This window comes from Furipterus horrens, unplaced genomic scaffold, assembly GCF_987537825.1.
Source record: "Furipterus horrens unplaced genomic scaffold, mFurHor1.1.pri manual_scaffold_6, whole genome shotgun sequence".
Classification (NCBI taxonomy): domain Eukaryota; kingdom Metazoa; phylum Chordata; class Mammalia; order Chiroptera; family Furipteridae; genus Furipterus; species Furipterus horrens.
Genome location: NW_028327176.1, coordinates 125,508,930 through 125,527,094, shown reverse-complemented (window position 1 = coordinate 125,527,094; position 18,165 = coordinate 125,508,930). Strand labels below are relative to the sequence as shown.

General features: G+C 37.9%; 1 pseudogene; it reads right to left on the bottom strand.

Moving 5' to 3' along the window:
* Positions 1–603: 603 nt before the first annotated feature.
* LOC150007374 (acidic leucine-rich nuclear phosphoprotein 32 family member D-like) lies at positions 604–1,556 on the bottom strand (annotated as a pseudogene).
* Positions 1,557–18,165: the final 16,609 nt, after the last annotated feature.

The following is an 18,165-nucleotide window of genomic DNA, read 5'->3' as shown; positions in this document are numbered from 1 at the left end:
AAATACACAAAAGGTTTGAGAAGCATTTATGAAGGCAATACATCCTAAAAAGGAAGTCTGAGGTTCTTATTTGCCAGCTAAGTCTCCCTATATCCCATAGTAGTAACCCACATTTAGCCCGAGCCACTGTCTTTATATTTATAATCAGAACTTTTTTAAACATTTTTTCTTTCTTTCTTTTTTTTTTTTTTTTTACCAAAGAGGAACATGTTTATTTTACTTAAATTCTTAAAAATACTTTTTGGCAGTTGTCACATAAAATGTCCTAATGTAAAAAAATTTCATTAAAAAGAAAAGAAAAGCATGAAAAAAACAGACCCAAATGTTAAGATTTTATTTACAAAGCTTCTTTGTTGTACAGAAAGTAAAAATCTGTTACAATCTTGGTGTAACTGGTAGCCACAGACGGTTGACTTACCAATCACAGCTATCCACACTACAGCAAGAGTCTTACATGAAGAACCTAACAACACTTACAATTTTGTTGGGGTGCAGTTCCCAAACTTGGTGGTGAATTTCCAAAAGGGTCTAAATGGAGGAAGGTGGAATGTCACAGGAACTATTCTTTTGCTCTTTGGGTGGGTGGGTATCCTGGGGTTAGTGTCACAGCTACCTTTTTTTTTTTTTTAAACAGCTACCAAATCCATATGAGCAGTCCAACCAATACGGAACAGTTCTTTTCTTGCAGGTTATTTAGGGTCTTAATCATCTTCTCTTTCATCATCTGTTTCTCTCTTCCTCTTTTTACCTTTCTCGCTTTCTTCCTCCTCTTCATCCTCATCCTCATCCTCATTGTCTTTATCTTTATCAACTTCTCCATCATGTCCAAATTCTTCCTCCTCCCCACTGACTCCATCTTCATCCTCTTCGTCATCAAACTCTTCCTCCTCACCATCCTCATCCTCCTCGTCCTCCTCATCTTCTCCTTCTTCATCATCCTCGTCTTCATCCACACCATCCACCTCAGCATCTGAGTCAGGAACTTCTTGATCCTCTCGGTCTTATTCATCCAGGCAGGTCAGCTGGGGCAAGAGCTTGAAGACACTGTCTCGGTAATCATTCAGGTTTGTAACCACACAGGTAAACAGATCCAGGCTTTTCAGACATTCCAATTTTTTCAAAGGTTCCAAGGTGCTAACTTTCAGTTTATTTCCACTTAAATTTAGATGTATGAGATTTGGAAGTTTTTCTGCCAACATATCCAGACAGCTCAAGCTTTTTCAATTTTGGTAGTTTGGGGAGATTTGAAATTGAAATCAAGCCTACATTTATTAAACTGAGGAACTCTAAGTTCACAAATTCAGCTGTTAAGCCCTCGATTTTCCCATCATTTGATTTGTAATTGTCCAGGACAAGTTCTCGAACAGCTGCCGGGGTCCGGTTCCTCAGCTTCAGGTAGATCCTCCTCTTCATGTCCATGTTTCCTTCTTTCCCCTTCTTCAAACTTAACTTTCCGCGGAGGGGGCGGAGGGGGGAGAGGCGTCCCGGCCTGCGCAGCTAGGACCGTCGGAAGGGGTCTGCAGGCGGCAGAGGCCGGCGGCGCTGTCCTGGACAGCGGGCGGCGTGCGGGCAAGCGAGCGGAGCCCCCGGAGCCACGTTACTCACAGGAGCGGAGAGAAACCATGGAGGGGAAAAAAAAAAAAAAAAACTAAACATTTTTTTCTTAAAAGCACATGACACACTAGTGTGTTCTTATGCTGCTAGTGTGAGAGTTTCAGTATGAAATAAAACGGTCAATTATTTTTCTTGGTAGGGATTTTAAGCCCACATGATAGATGATCACATTTAAGATAAATTTATTCTTTTGAGTTCTCCTTTTCTGGTTTCACCTCTTATTTTTCGTGAGATGAACATGATAAACCTTGCCAAGAAACAACAAAGAGAGAGAGAGAGAGAGAGAGAGAGAGAGAGAGAGAGAGAGAGAGAGAGAGAGAGTGGCAGATTATAACTGAGTTATTGTAGAATTGCATTACTACATTTTTTCTCTATTATCATCAGCATTGGTATTTGATCATTTGTCAACCTCCCTACAAATATCCTCTTTGCCCTACTCTATAAGTCAAAAATGTCTTCTTTAGGGCATACAGAATAAGTTGTAATCATACATTTGCTAGCTCTAAACAATTCTCTTCTATCAGCGTGCACAGTAAATGTTATTAATGGGGAACTCTTTGCACGAGCCCTGAAAACAGCCAATAACTCAGCTTGTCAGCATTCCGATAACTATAGGCTTCAATTTAACATAAAGAAATATAGGATTCATTTTAGGATTTTACGAATAAATGAATATAGATGATGAAATCTCTTCTTTGGGGCAAAAAGATGTCAAATTATTACACATAGACGCTTATTTCTGATAATGTCATTTCAATATTCTTCTCAGTTGCCTGATGTTAGAAATATTTGTCCAGGGATTGGATAAGAAGTTAATCACCATATCAGAGCTCCAGGCCCAGTCTCAGGGATCAGCCAACAATCTTATCAGCAACTGAATAGCAATGCTCCTCATCTCTTTTTTGTATTACACTTTTCTTACATTTTTCTCTTCTTACCTTCCACTTTTATTTCCCAACATCCCAGAAATAGCTCTTTTTTGGATAGGCACTAATGATGATGTCAGGGTGTTTTCACTGGGGTCTGACTTTTTGTTTCGTTCCTCCTTCCACCCTTATTCCCTTCAAGATTTAGATCAGGACTCCTTTTTCTAATAATGTCTTCTCTTCCTCCAAAATACACCTTCAGTCTGGGAGAATGAGAAAAAACAGATGTCCTTAGGTAAGCTAGCATTGAGCTGCTGGCAGGAAGGACTGCAAGACTGCCACTTGCCGTAGGCAAACTTCCATAACCAGGATACTCTTCCCACCAGGAAGGCCATTTCTCAGACTGGAAAGCCTTCTGCTTCCCATTGTAGTGCCCTACTTCATCCAGTTGCAGAGGTGTGAACATCTCTCTCCCAGTACAACCCATGCTTTTCCAAACAAGGCATGGCAAGAGTTAAGGGAATATGTGCACTTGAACACTCTCTTCCTATAAGAATTCCCAATACCCTACATTAGCTGGCACCAGGTATAGCTTTGTTTAGGGTACTAGTCCCACACCTGCCTTAACACTTTGGTTTCTTTTCTCTGTGCTCCCAGGTACCTCATGCTTCCCTCCCGTACCAATCCTATTGCAATCAGTGTGTAGTTCTCTGGTGTTATTAGGCCATGGATGCCCTGAGGGTGGGTACCTCATCTTCTATCTTTTGTAGTTCGTTGTATCCAGAGAGTCTAACATGATGGTAGAAAGTGTCCAGTGAATACTATTGAATGAATGGTTGGATGATTAAAAATTATAGACAGCAAGATCAGAGCAATGTTAGCTTGGGTATTTCTTTGCTATAGTTATAGGCTTCTTGCATCTATGTTCTAATGGAATTTTATGTGGCCTTTAAAATCAGCTCTGATATAAAGAGTAGGCCTACATTTGGAGACAATGTGTTGTGGTGAGGAACCATGATGTGCTGTTAGATGTTTATCAATGCAGTTGACTTGAAGCCGCCAGCATTTTATCACTGAGTGCCACATTGGGAAAAGAGGTCCAATAGCACACCATTCTGTGTATTTTCATCTTACAGCTACGATGTAAGGAAATCACCTCAAAAACATAGACAATAGTGAAATGTAATGAAATAATTAGGAAATGAAGGGGTTTGAGTATTTATTACCTTTGTTTTTAATGTAATTTATATAATTACAAGTTTAATATAATTTTTAATAATGGCTGTGTTTAACATCTGGCTTACAAAATTCCTCATAATGAAATTTTTTTTTCGTGACACTGTAGAAGCTTGCTTCAGATACCACTGGATAGGATTCTGCTTCTCAACCTGCCTTCAGTACCCAGACTTTCCCCATCAAGCCTTGAACTCACCCAGGATCATTTCAACCACTTCGTTGCCAACATTTCTGACCAGGAATATCTGCTGTTCAATGGAAACAATTAGTTGTTTTGGCTAGTAGAAGAAAATTACAAAGGTTTGTAAGAAAGAGTAGATGGACCAGAAAAAAGATTGAGACATTCTTTCATTCCTCAAAATTACTGAGTATATTGAGTTGCAGATGAATAGACTTTCAAGTTAATAATTTTTCTTATTATATTTATTGGGGTGACATTGGTTAATAAAATTATATAGGTTTCTTTTTTAGCTTAAAATAATACATATTTATTATCTTCCAGTTCTGGAGATCAGAAGTTTTAAAATTGAGGTGTCAACAGGGCCACGTTTCCTTTGGTGAACCTAGGGGAGAATCTTGTCCTTGCCCTTTCCACCTTCTAGAGAACACCACACTTCTTGCCTCATGGACCAGCATCAATTTCACCTCTGCTTCTGTCATCATCTCTTCATCTTTGGCCTTCCTGCCTCCCTCTGATAAGGACTCTTGTTATAACATGGGCCCACCTTGATAATCCAGGCTATCTCTCTGTGTCAAGATCTTTAATTTATTTACATTAGCAAAGTTCTTTTTTTCTATGGAAGATAACATACTCACAGGACTTAAGACATGACATCTTTGGGGGGCCGTTATTCAACCTCATATACAACATCATATTCTAAGATCATGAGACATCAGAACCTTGTTTCTCTTACATTGCTTTCTTGATTACATTTTCACCATTCTTGATGTCCTTGGCATCTAGCAGAGACTTTAGCTCTTTGTCCTATTGTACCACTATTTTGGGTAATTGAACTGAAAAGTGGATAATCCAACACCAGGGCCTCTCCTTTCACAGGCACCCTCAAACCCAGGGATATTTTTCTCTACTCCATTTTTTAACTTTAATTTAATGTATTGGGGTTTATATATGTTTCAGGTGTACAATTCTATAATACATCATCTTTATATTGCATTGTGTGCTCACCATTCAAAGTCAAATCTCCTCCTGTCACCATGTATTTGACCCCCTTTACCGTTTACTACCTGCCTCCATTTCTCTGTAGTAGCCACCATACTGTTGTTTGTGTCTAAGAGGTTTTGTTTGTTTATCTTATTTGTCCTTTTTTTTTTTAACTCATGTGTTGAATATAAAACTTAAAACATCAACTTAATATTTTTGTACTTGGCACCATAGGCCATCTCTCTGCCTTACCACCTTCTAAATCCAGTTTGATTTCAGTCACTCATTTTCTGTTCAACTGTATTTTCTAGACTATATGCCTCCCTTCTTCTTAACCTCCTTTATTGTGCAAACAACCTTTGAAATTCCACCTCAAACCTGAACTATCACTTGATTTTTGGATAAAAGGTAATGCTTCACTGCCATTACTCTACTCCCATTGCCCCCACCAACCAAATCAAATTTGTTCTTTTTTTCTCTTCTCCAAATCACATAACACATCTCTGGGCCTTGATTTTGTGACTGTTTTATGAATATACTGAATATTTTCATTATTCTATTCTTGTATGTGTCTATTTTAGACTGCCTATTTTTGATTGACAGTGCTCAGGAATCATACCCATTTAGTTCTCTTTGCATTTCACTCAGTAAAGAATCATGAACAGCTTTATAAATGTCTTTTCACAGCTTCAAGAATGGGGATATTCATGATGTACTAATTGATTGATGTAAAATCAAGCTTGTGAGCAGCAACATATGAAACGATCAATCTGACTTAGAGCACGATTCCTCATTAAAGAGTAAGTAATGATGATGTTGATGTTTTCAAACTCCTGGCATTGTCTCCATGTCTTAGCACATTATGCATGCACCATGGTTTAAACAGAAATTGTGCCAAGACACACACTAAAAAACCCACAGTCATTGTGTTTTTCTTTATGTACCTTCTAAGTTATAAATACATAATACATAAACAAATTCTAGCTATTTTGTGCATTAAGAGTAATGAAACAATATTTCAGTTGCCTTATCCTTGAAAACAGAAACAGCCATTAAGTTTTATTTCTAAATGTTTAATTCATCACCACAATCATCATCATCTGGACTACAGATGGCAGACATACTTTCTAGAACTCTATTTCTAAGTAAACAGCATTTCCTTGAACAGTTCTGTAGAGAGAACATACAGTATTTACATTCCTTGTGCTTCTTCACTGCATTTAGCCTAAGTTTACAAGCACATTTGGGATGAGAATAATATCACTAAAGAGCAAGTGTAGTTTCTCAAATTTGGTTAAGGAGAAAAATGAAATTAGACTATAGAATAACACTGTCAGGGAGATTCTTTCGGTTGGGTTGCTTTAAAAAATTCATATAGCTTACTCAGTATTTTTATAAGGGCACACAGTATTTCCATTCCTATTATCTTTGCTCATAAATACCTGACCACACATAATTCACTTAATTAACAGCTCTCTAAATAGATTGAGTTTTCTGCTGTAGGGGTTAGACACTAGAGGCCAGAAACTCCTGAACTGTCTGGCAAAGCTCCAGAAATGTCTAATCCCATGCTTGGACTGAAAAAAATAGATCAAACCAAAATGCAAATAACAGCAGCAGAGAAGGAGGCTACTGCATGCAGGAGAAAAGGGATGAAGAGGTAAACCTCCCTCTGTCTTCCAATGTCTGAAAGGCCAGCTCTAGGCATGAATTTATGAACTCCAGTGATGTGCACAGATCCAATAAACTAAAAAAATTAGAACAGGCAGATGCTAGTAAAGCCAATTTACTAAAATTACCGGAAATAACAATTCCAACCGTTTGGCATAAACTTTTAGTCACTGGAGGTATGAAGCATATAAACAAAAATTTTAAAGAGCAATAAAAAAGATAAAATTAAATTTATGGGCACCATAAAATTTATTAACCTACTGGCCTTATAGGAACTTATATGGTTTATAGCATGAGTACTATAGGTACATTACTGAGGTTTGCTGCTAACGATGTTGCTTTCTTTATAATAAAAACTCTCACCCTGGTCAAGTGACTCAGTCAGTTGGAGCATTATCCCATACACCAAAAAGGCTGTGGGTTCAACCTCCAGTCAGGGCACATACTTAGGTAGCAAGTTTGATCCCCAGCCAGGGTGCATATGGTAGGCAACCAGTCAAAGTTTCTCTCTCACATCAATGTTTCTCTCTCTATCTCCCTCTTCCTCTCTTTCTAAAATCAATAAATATATGCTCAGGTGAGGATTCAAAAAGGCGGGTGCTGCTGGGGAGGTCTTTAAAAGTAAACCTCTCAACAAAGTGGGTATAGAAAGAACATATCTCAAGATATAAAAGGCTGTATATGATGAATCCATATAGCTAATATACTCAATGGTGAAATTCCAAAAGCTTTCCTCTAAGATCAGGAACAAGACTTTGTCTCTCTCTCTCTATTTTGTATATATATTAGATAGTTAGATAATAGATAGATAGATGTCCCTGAGGACTAGATTTATGACATAGGGCTGGAGAGCAGACATAGCCCTAAGACAGGACTTTAAAAGTGTACTGTTGGCCTTGCCATCCAAAAGCAGAGTTTCCAATGATCTTTACTGATAGGCATTTCCATGGACCAGGGGATATGTTGATTTGCTCCAACAACAATACATACCTGGAAAATCAGCTGCATTGGAGTCACCACCTAATTACAATAATGTATTATCATTATTTGAATTCCACCTGCTTTCTGTACAGGTAAATTCAATGGGGATATTAATGGAAATTACCATCATTCAAGGACATATTTCAAGTCTGTAATGGTGATGGTAGTGCACCTTGACTTTAGTAATGCAACAGTACTTTTGAGTTTACCATTTTGGTAATTAGAACAGCTCTAGGGGCTCCCTCTTGGTTAACTTTACACCTCAAGGAGCTAGAAAAAGAAAAACAAACCAAGCCCAAAGTTGGATGGAAATGGCCGAGATTAGAACATAAATAAAACAGAAAGTAAAAAAAAAAAAGAACAATAGTAGTAATTGGGGATTTTAAAGATAAATTATTGAAAGAAAGAAGATTCAAACGGCCAAAATCAGAAATGAAAGGAGATATTACAAATGAGAATAAAGAAGTAAAAGTATCATAAGAGACTACTGTGAACATTATATACCAACAAACTGGATAACCTAGAAGAAATGGATAAATTCATAGAAACATAGAACCTATCAAAAATAAGTCATGCAAAAATAGAAAACCTAAATAGATTCATAACTAGTATAGAGATTGAGTCAGTAATCAAAAATCTCCCAGCAAAGAAAATTTCAAGACTAGATGGCTTCACTGGTGAATTCTATCAAACATTTCATGTATTATTAACACCAAATCTTTCTTCTCAAACTTCCAAAAATTGAAAAGGAGGAGACACTTCCAAACTTCTTTTACAAAGACAGCATTACCCTGATATTAAAGCCAGACAAAGATATCACAAGAAAAGAAAATTACAGGCCAATATCCCCAATGAATATAGTTATAAAAATTCTTAACTAAACAATAGCAAATAAACCACAGCTTATTTATCTATTCACCTACCAAAAGACTTTTGGGTTGCTTCAAAGTTTTGGCAATTATAAACAGAGCTGCTACAAGCATTTGTGTGCAAGCTTTTGTGTGGACATAAGTTTTCAACTCATTTGGGTAAATACCAAGTTGCATGATTGCTAGATCATATGGTAAGAGTATGTTAAGTTTTGTAAAAAACTGCCAAAATGTCTTCCACAGTGGTGGTACCATTTTGCACTTGTACTACCAATGAATGAGAGTTTCTGTTGCCTCCCATCCTTTCCAACATTTGATGTTGTCAGTGTTCCAAATTAAGGCCATTCTAATAGGTGTGCAGTGATATCTCATTGTTTTAAATTGCAATTCCTTAATGACATATGATGTTGAATATATTTTGTTATGCTATTTGCCACCTGTATACTTTTCAGCGACATCTATCAGCTCTTTTTCCCATTTTAAAAATTGAGTTGTTTATTTTCTTACTGAGTTTTAAGAGTTCCTTGTATGTTTTAGGCAACTGTTGTTTATCAAATATGTCTTTTGCAAATATTTTCTCCCAGTCTTAGCTTCTTATTCCTCTATCAGGGTCTTGTACAGAGCATAAATTTTAAATTTTAATGAAGTCCAGCTTATCAATTATTTTTTCCATAGTGTTGTATTAATTTCTTTTTTAAGTATATTTTATTGATTATGCTATTATAGTTGTCTCATTTTTTCCCCTTTGCCCCCCTCCATCCAGTACCCCTCTTCCTTCCAGGAATCCCCCACCCTTAGTTCATATCCATGAGTCATGTATATAAGTTCTTTGGCTTCTACATTTCCTATACTGTTATCAACACCACATCCCTGTCCATTTTGTACCTTCCCTTTATGCTTCTTAATCCCTGTACCTTTTCCCTCATTCTCCCCCTTCCTCCTCCCAGCTGATAAGCCTCCAATTGATCCCCATACCTATGATTCTGTTCTTGTTCTAGTTGTTTGCTCAGTTTATTTTGTTTTTTTAGATTCAGTTGTTGATAGTTGTGCATTTGTTATTTTAATGTTCATAGTTTTGATCTTCTTTTTCTTAAATAAGTCCCTTTAACATTTCATGCAATAATGACTTGGTGATCATGAATTCCTCTAGCTTTATCTGCCCTTCCATTTTAAATAATAGCTTTGCTGGATAGCATAATCTTGGTTGTATGTTCTTACTTTTCATCACTTTGAATACTTCTTGCTAGTCCGTTCTTGCCTGCAAAATTTCTTTTGAGAAATCAGCTGACAGTCTTATGGGAACTCCTTTGTAGGTAACTCTTCTTTTCTCTTGCTGCTTTTAAGATTCTCTTTTTGATCTTTAACTTTTGGCATTTTAATTATGATGTGTCTTGGTATGGTCCTCTTTGGGTCCATCTTGTTTGGGACTCTGTGATTCCTGGATTTGTATGTCTATTTCCTTCGCCAAATTAGGGATGTTTTCTTTCATTATTTTTCCACATAAGTTTTCAGTTTTTTGCTCTTCCTCTTCTCCTTCTGACATCCCTATTATTTGGATGTTGGCACTCTTAGAGATTTCCCAGAGTCTTCTTATACTCTCCTCATTTTTTTGAATTCTTGTTTTTTCATTCTGTTCTGGTTGAATGTTTATTTCTTCCTTCTGTTCCAAATCATTGATTTGAATCCTGGCTTCCTTCCTTTCACTATTGGTTCCCTGTGAATTATTCTTTATTTCACTTAGTGTAGCCTTCTTTTCTTCCCATAGGATTTTGCTGTATTCAGTGAGAATTCTCTGAGCATTCTGATCATCAGTGTTTTGAACTCTGCATCTAATAGTGTGGCTATCTCCTTTTCCTTTAGTTCTTTTTCTGGGGTTTTGTTCTGTTCTTTCATTTGGGCCATATTTATTTGTCTCCTCAATTTGGTAGCCTCCCTGTGTTTGTTTCTATGTATTAGATAGAGCTGTTTTAACTCTCTGTCTTAGAACACCTGTTAAGTTATATGGGGCAGAGCCTTAGGTATTTGCCATGGCAGGGCAGTCTGCTTCATCTCTCTCTGGCTCTGTGCAGGGAGAGGGGCATGTCATAGAGGGAACAACAATGATGCTGCCTGACTTCTGATGGCTTTCCCAGCACTTGCTCCATTTCCAGTCACTACACCAACTTCCAGCATGCAACTTGGGCTATTCTAGCTGTTGCCCTGGTGGTGGTTTCCAGAGTGGATGGGTTTGCGTGCATTCTAAGCCCATGTGGGCACTTTAAACGGACTCCCCTGAGAAACTGGTAATTTCTTCCACCACCCCAACCCCCACTTGTTTTTACATCTAGAAGTTATGAGGCTTTATCTTCCTGGCACTGGAACTATGGGCTGTGCATTCTGGCCTGGGTCTGCAATCACTCACGCCCAAGGTATCCCTCCTGATTTTTCTCCACCACATGTGAATGTAGGACCACCCATTCCCCTGCTGTTGCCTCTGCCACTGCTCTGCACTGTGTCCTCTTTGCCCTTACTCCCCATCTCCACGCCTCCTACCCATCTGACTGAATTTGGCTTCTTTAAATCCTTGGTTGTTGGACTTCCATACAGTTCAGTTTTCTGACACTTCTGAGTGTTTTTTGTTTTGAAATTAGTTGTGATTCTTCTTGTGGTTGCATGAGGAGGTGAAGCGTGTCTACCTATGCCCCCATCTTGACCAGAAGTCCCATAGTGTTTTATTTAAAGAATGATCTCCAAATTCAAAGTTATATAGATTTTTTTCTATGTTATCTTTTAAGAGTTTTATACTGTTGTTTTTTACATTTAAGTCTATGACCCATTTTGAGTTAGTTTTTATGAATGCTGTAAGATCTGTGCCTGTATCCAATTTTTTGTTATGTGTATATCTGATTGTTTCAGCATCATTTGTTTGGAAGACTATCCTTTCTCCATTGTATTGCATTTTTTCCTTTGTCAACTGTTACTAGCTCAAGAAATTGGGGGTCTTTAATTATAAATTTTATATGTGTTTTAAACAGCAAGTTTTGGAAAAATAAAATAAACAAAAAGCCATCCTTTTGTCCTCCATCTCAATCACAAATCAACCCTTCCTCACAGTGGCATATTAAGCCTTGAGGTTTAGAACCATGGCTTAGTTTGATTAATGAATAGACTCAATTCTGGAAAATATCAAGGTTGAAGGCATTATTCATTGCCGGATGTATTTTTCTTTATAAACAAAAATGCAAGTGAATTACTTGTTCCATGTACCTAAGATGCTGGTGAATCATTAATCACAACTCTTCCCTACAGCCATGGGTTCCCAGCAAGTGCACTCCAGGTCTGGATGGTGTGAAAGACCATCTTTCACATAATAAGAACAGCATTCTCAGCTCATGGTGACTACAAAAATCAACATATTTTTATTCAGGTAGTCTCCTGGGAAAGAATTTGTTTTCAACTGTTTAGTACACTTCTCCTTATTGCTAACCACTAGATTTTTGTCATAGTTTAACCAACAACAGAAAAAGGAGTTAGAAGATTAAGTCATTTTTTCACATAGAAAACAGCTGAAAAGCATTTGTGAATGGGAATAATTTAGGCCATATCCCTTCCCATGATTTACATCAAAGACTGGACGACTCAGATTACTGTCTCTATTGCTGCTCCTTATGTCTTTTTGATTATTTATTTCTCAGTTGAAAAAACAAATTAACTCAAATGGAATAAATATCATTGCCTCAATCACTCAATTCCAATAGTGTCCTGAGGATTTCACATTAAGTGGTAGGCTCTTGTTTTACAAAATAAAGTTAATCATACTGTCCCGAAACTTCTCAATAAAATTTCTTATTTGTTCCCAGAGAATGTCTTACATAGAAGTAAAAATGGTTTGCCAATTCTCAAGCTCATGAAGTTTAGCAAAATTCTCAAGCAACCCCACCTTTAAAAATATGCAGAGCAGGGCAAAAGTAGGTTTATAATTGTTCATGTGGAAAATAATACAATAGTTAATATCAATAAATAATGCAAGAATAAACTCTGTGTTTTGCATACTCAGAACTATAAACCTAATTTCCCCCCACCCTGTATGTCTTTCCTGAGCAATATTTTTAGCCAGTACTTCATTCCTTCAAAATGAACCATTACTTTTTTCCTTTTCATTCTTCCTATGTCCAGCATGACTGATGACTCTTCAAATATAAAGAGGTATTCTTTATCATCTCAACTGAGGCAGCATGTGGTTGTAGTAAATCTCTTGGCTGTTCACCAGTTTTGCTGTGAAGTTAAAATGCCCAGCACTTAATGAAGCAAATGGCATTACTGTGCTAGTATTTAAAGTCTGAACAGAGATATTTCCTTTTTTAGAGTCATTCCAAAACTCATAATTAAATGTCAAAATACAAATAAATTATCAGAAAATTTAAAAATAAAATGAAAAGAAAAAAAACTTAAGAGGTAAACTTAAGTCAACATAGACACTTATAAAAGTTTTTCCAAACATAGGTGAATATCCAGCACATACCCTATGTTACAGAGCAGTTGTCTTCTGCCTGGTTAAGATTTTAAGGACTGCTACTACTATCAGTTTTCCCAGGCAAATCACCTACTTTACTTCTAGACTGTTTAATAGCCATCAGCTGGATATAGGGGGAAATGGGTCCATTAATAAATGCATGTGTCTCCTTTTTTCTGTCTAGCACCATAGAAGTCAGGACAGATGCTGATGTTTGTCACCCAACCAATAGAACCCAGAGTCAAAACAGGCACTTCCAGTAGGGAGACTTATCCCTATAGCTACACAGTCATGGAGAGGGCTCTGTAAGAAGATCACATTTTCAGAAACAGTTGGAAAATGAGAATGAGAGAAAAGAATTGATCAGGTTCAGTGCTACTTACTCTTTTACCCTTGATCCTAGATCTTAGATAAAGGAAGAAAGAACAGTGTTAGGAATCTTTTAGTTCCCAGGTCACAGCCTCAAGTCGTATGACTACTTCTGTGTTTTCCAGCCTCGTGATCTCACTTCAGTTTGGTGCTAGGTCCTGCCAAGTAGCATGTCAAAAGTTCCACATAGTATTCTTCCTCAAAGGCTGGATGAGTAGCCAGGCACTTATCTTAGCTCTCTAAAAAATAAGATGTCTGTGATTCAGACTTTCTTCTGGGGTGCCCATCAGTCTAAACCAGTCCTGGGGGAGAAAACCAGTTATAAGTAAATTTTATTGAGTAAACAAATTCACAAATAAAAAAATAATCTCTGAATAATGAGGATCGACTGTACTAGGAAAGAAGTTTCCCACTGATGTAAGGAAAGGGTGCAATAAAGTCCTCTGTCATCTGACCAAACCTGCCTTTTCCAAGACCACTTAGGATATAGATCTAATGTATGGGGGGAAATTTTGTATATTTGCAAATTTATTTGGTCCAAAGGACTTCCTGGGGGAACAACAACAACAAAAAAAAAATTTAAAAGTTCCATTCTTTCCCTGTAGTTGAACATTATTAAAGTTTATCTTAGGATGCCCAATGATACTAACTGAGTTTGTCTGACTGCCAGGGAAGTTGGAAGGGACTCTTGAAGGGGAACTCACCATAGGGTCTTCTGGACTGGTGGTAATCTGTGCTCAACATAGAAATCCTAGTTTGACATGAAAGAGCAGTTGATTTTTAAGAGAGTAGTTGAGACTGGCACCTTCTGATCTAGCCGACCTGGTATTGGGGCATGCTTTGGGAACAATGACCATGTGAATATAAATAATAGAGCCATAGTTATGCCACCTGAAAATGCTCTTAAGAGCATTTTCTCCCCAAAGCATAGTACTTAAGGAATGGGATTGTTTTCTCTAAATTACCTATTATAATATTTGCAGACTTTTTAGAAGCAGTAGAATTCACTGAATTTTTCTTGTTTTCTTCCTGAATCATTGGCCAAGATTTCCTGCTTTGATCTAACCAGCAAGTTTGGAGTATTACTGAGGCTTGGCCCTGGGATAACCCATTGTAACTTCTGCAGATTTTTTTTGTCTTTTGCAGTGGCTTTGGAAGTTTGTTTGATTTGCAGTAGGCCCATCACATTTTCCAAGTTTTCTTTCTGTCTTTCCTTCCCTTCCTCTGCCCAAACCTTAATTCCTTGAGTGCCTGGAACAAGGTCTCAGGTTCACCTCTTGGTGATCTCTTTCATCCTAATGCCTTATGTCTATGAGTCTCAAAATTAGATCTCTAGGGCCTAACCTCTTCTCTGACCTCTTGAGTCACACAAACTGCTTACTTTGCATCTCAGCTTCAATATCTAGAGTCATTTTAAGTCAAAACTATCCCAAATTAAACTTTATTTCTACATTTTTGATTCACAATTGTTTTTCTTCTGTCTTTTCTATCTTAGTAAAGGCATCACTATTGATTCAACTGCTCAAAGCCAAAAATCTAGGAGTCATCCTTGATTCTTTTTTTTTTACTTCACCTAACATATTCAAACTAACTGCAAGTTCTATCAGTTTCTGAACTATGCCATGGTGTGTCCATTTACTCTACTGTTTTAGTGGCTAGTGCTACTATCTTAATCCTACCCACATGATTTCTTGCAGAGATGATCCCAACTACATTCACTGGTCCTCTTGCTTTCACTCTCTCTTTCCCCTTTTTACCAAACACACAAAAAAACAATTTTTTAAAAGTTGGATCAGGACTTCCAGCCAGGATGGAGGCCTGGACAGACACACTGGGTCTCCCTCCACAACTAAGAAAGAATACAATCACCTCAAGGCTGGAGAGAGCCAGAGGTTCCAGAAGATCGGACTGCATGAAAGTTCAACGGTAAGAGATATATAAAAAAAAAAAAAGTGCTCATCCAGACAGGTAGGAGGGGTGGAGCCTGGACAGAGAGGGCACAGTGTGGTGCCAGTGGTGGTGGTAGCAGCGGCAGGGTGGCGGCACCAGGCCGGTGGAAAGTGCAGTCACATGTTTTAAAAAGTGAGGAGGAACACCTGGGGAGTGCTCCCAGATCCTGACCAGATTGTGCAGCTCACGGTCCCAGCACCAGGGAAAATCAAGCCTCATTGCTTCTGACTGTGAAAATCAGTGGGGGTTACGGCAGAAGAAAAAATTGTTGCTCTCTCAACAGAGTCGGCTTGTTTGAAGGGCCCCCATGGTCCTAGAATGTCCACAGACCCACCCACTCTGGAAATGACAGCCAGGGAAGTGGCTAAAGAGGCACCAGTTCCATACAGAAGTGGGAGAGATGCCTGGAAGGGGAGTGGGTGCTGGGTAGGCAGCATTGTTCCCTCTCTGGACCCTCCCCACATACAATACCACAATGTGGTGAAACAGGTCGCCCTGTACTGATGAATAACTAAGGCTCCGTCCCTTACAATGTAACAGGACCGACAGCTCCACCTAAGACACAGAAGCAAACAAACACAGGAGCCTGTCAAGATGAGTAGACAGAGAAGTATGGCCCAAAAGAGGGAATGGATCAAGGTTCCAGTGGGAGAATTAAGCGATGAGGAGATAGCCGACCTAACAGACACAGAGTTCAAAACACTGGTGATAAAGGTGCTCACAGACTTGACAGATATGCTTGAGTATGGCAAACGTTTAAGAGAAGGAGTGAAGGCTATGCTAAATGAAACGAAGGAAAATCCACACAAAACCAATGGTGAAGGGATGAAAACCAGGGTTCAAATCAATGATTTGAAATATAAGGAAGAAAAAAACAGTCATCCAGTACAGAATGGGAAAACAAGAATTAAAAAAACTGAGGAGAGCCTTAGGAACCTCTCGGACAACTTTAAATGTGCCAATATCTGAATCATAGGGGTGCCAGAAGGAAAAGAGGAAGGGCAAGAAATTGAAAACTTATGTGAGAAAATAATGAAGGAAAACTCCCCATATTTGGTGAAGGAAATAGACATACAAGTCCAGGAAGCACAGAGAGTCCCAAACAAGCTAGACCCAAGGAGGACCACACCAAGACACATCATCATTAAAATGCCAAAGGTGCAAGATAAAGAGAGAATCTTAAAAGCAGCAAGAGAAAAGCAGAGAGTTACCTACAAAGGGGTGCCTATAAGATCTATCAGCTGATTTCTTACAAGAAATTTTGCAGGCAAGAAGGGACTGGAAAGAAGTATTTAAGGTGATGAAAAGCAAGGATCTACATCCAAGATTACTCTATCCAGAAAAGCTATCATTTAGAATGAAAGGGCAGATGAAGTGCTTCCCAGATAAGGTAAAGCTAAAGGAGTTCATCATCACCAAGCCATTATTATATGAAATGTCAAAGGGACTTACTTAAAAAAAAAAAAAGATCAAAACTATGAACACTAAAATGACAACAAAGTCACAAGTATCAACAATTGAATCTAAAAAATAAAATCAAAATCCAACTAAGCAAACCAGAATAGGACAGAATCATAGGTATAGGGATCATTTGGAGGGTTTTCAGCTGGGAGGGGGAAGGGGGAGAAATGGCGATATGGTGCAGGGATTAAGAACCATAATTGGTTGGTACAAAATAGACAGGAGGAAGTTAAGAATAATATAGGAAAGGGTGAAGCCAAAGAACTTATATGCACGACCCATGGACATGAACTAAGGGGGTTGGGATTGTTCAGAGAAGGAGGGTACTGGGCAGAGGGGAGCAAATGGTAAAAAAATTGGAACTACTGTAACAACATAATCAATAAAATATACTTAAAAAATAAGAAGCATAATTGGTTGGTACAAAATAGACAGGGGGAAGTTAAGAATAATATAGGAAAGGGTTAAGTCATAGAACTTATATGCATGACCCGTGGACATGAACTAAGGAGGGGTGGAATTGCTGGGGGAAGGGGTTATGGGGCAGAGGGGAGGAAAGGGGAAAAAATTGAGACTACTGTAACTACATAATCAATAAAATATACTTACAAAAATAGAAAGACATTGAAAGATAAAAAGAGAATTGGATCATATCACACCTCTGTTTAAGACCTTCTAATGACTCAAATACACACTCAAATATCACTTTCTCAGTGAGAAACTTCAACATCTTTTCTAATGATGCCTGACCATCCAGCCCCCTCTTATCACACCACCACTTTGTTCTCTTTATCATACTCACTTTTATCATATCATTTTCTTAGTCTCTTGTTTATTAATTAATGTAGGCTAGTTTGACTTGTTCACAGGAATGTCACAATGCCTTAACATAATGCTTAAAAGATAGGTGGTTTTCAAGAGACAGTTGTTGAATGAGAGAAAAACCTTTTAAGGAAGCACAATACATTAAAAAAAGAAAAACAAAAACCAAAAAAACAGCTCAGAGCAAAGTTGCTCTGGTTGAATGGGAGAGGCTAAGTGAAGAAATAAATGGTGGTGATGGTAGATGGATCCTTACTTTACCCTCTCTTCTAGCTGCTCCTAAGGCTCCTTGAAGAACATCATGAAAACCAGGGGCAGTGTAGGGAGGGGAGGAGACCGCAAGTTGGAGCTGTGTCTTGGTCAACAATTTAAAAAAAAATTTTTTTAATTGACTTTAGAGAGAGGAAGGGACAGAGAAACATTGATTTGTTGTTTCACTTATTTATGCATTTGTTGATTGTTTCTTGTATGTGCCCTGACTGGTTATTGAACTTACAACCTTGGTATATTATGACAATGCTCTAACCAACTGAGATACCTGGCCAGGGCCTTGTTCAATAATTTTTAAAATCGTTTTAAAACATCAGTAAAATAAATCAGTAAAAATAGTAGCACATAACTGCATTGCCTATTCATAGCTCCATACCTTATTTGCAAAATATCTTTCTCTTA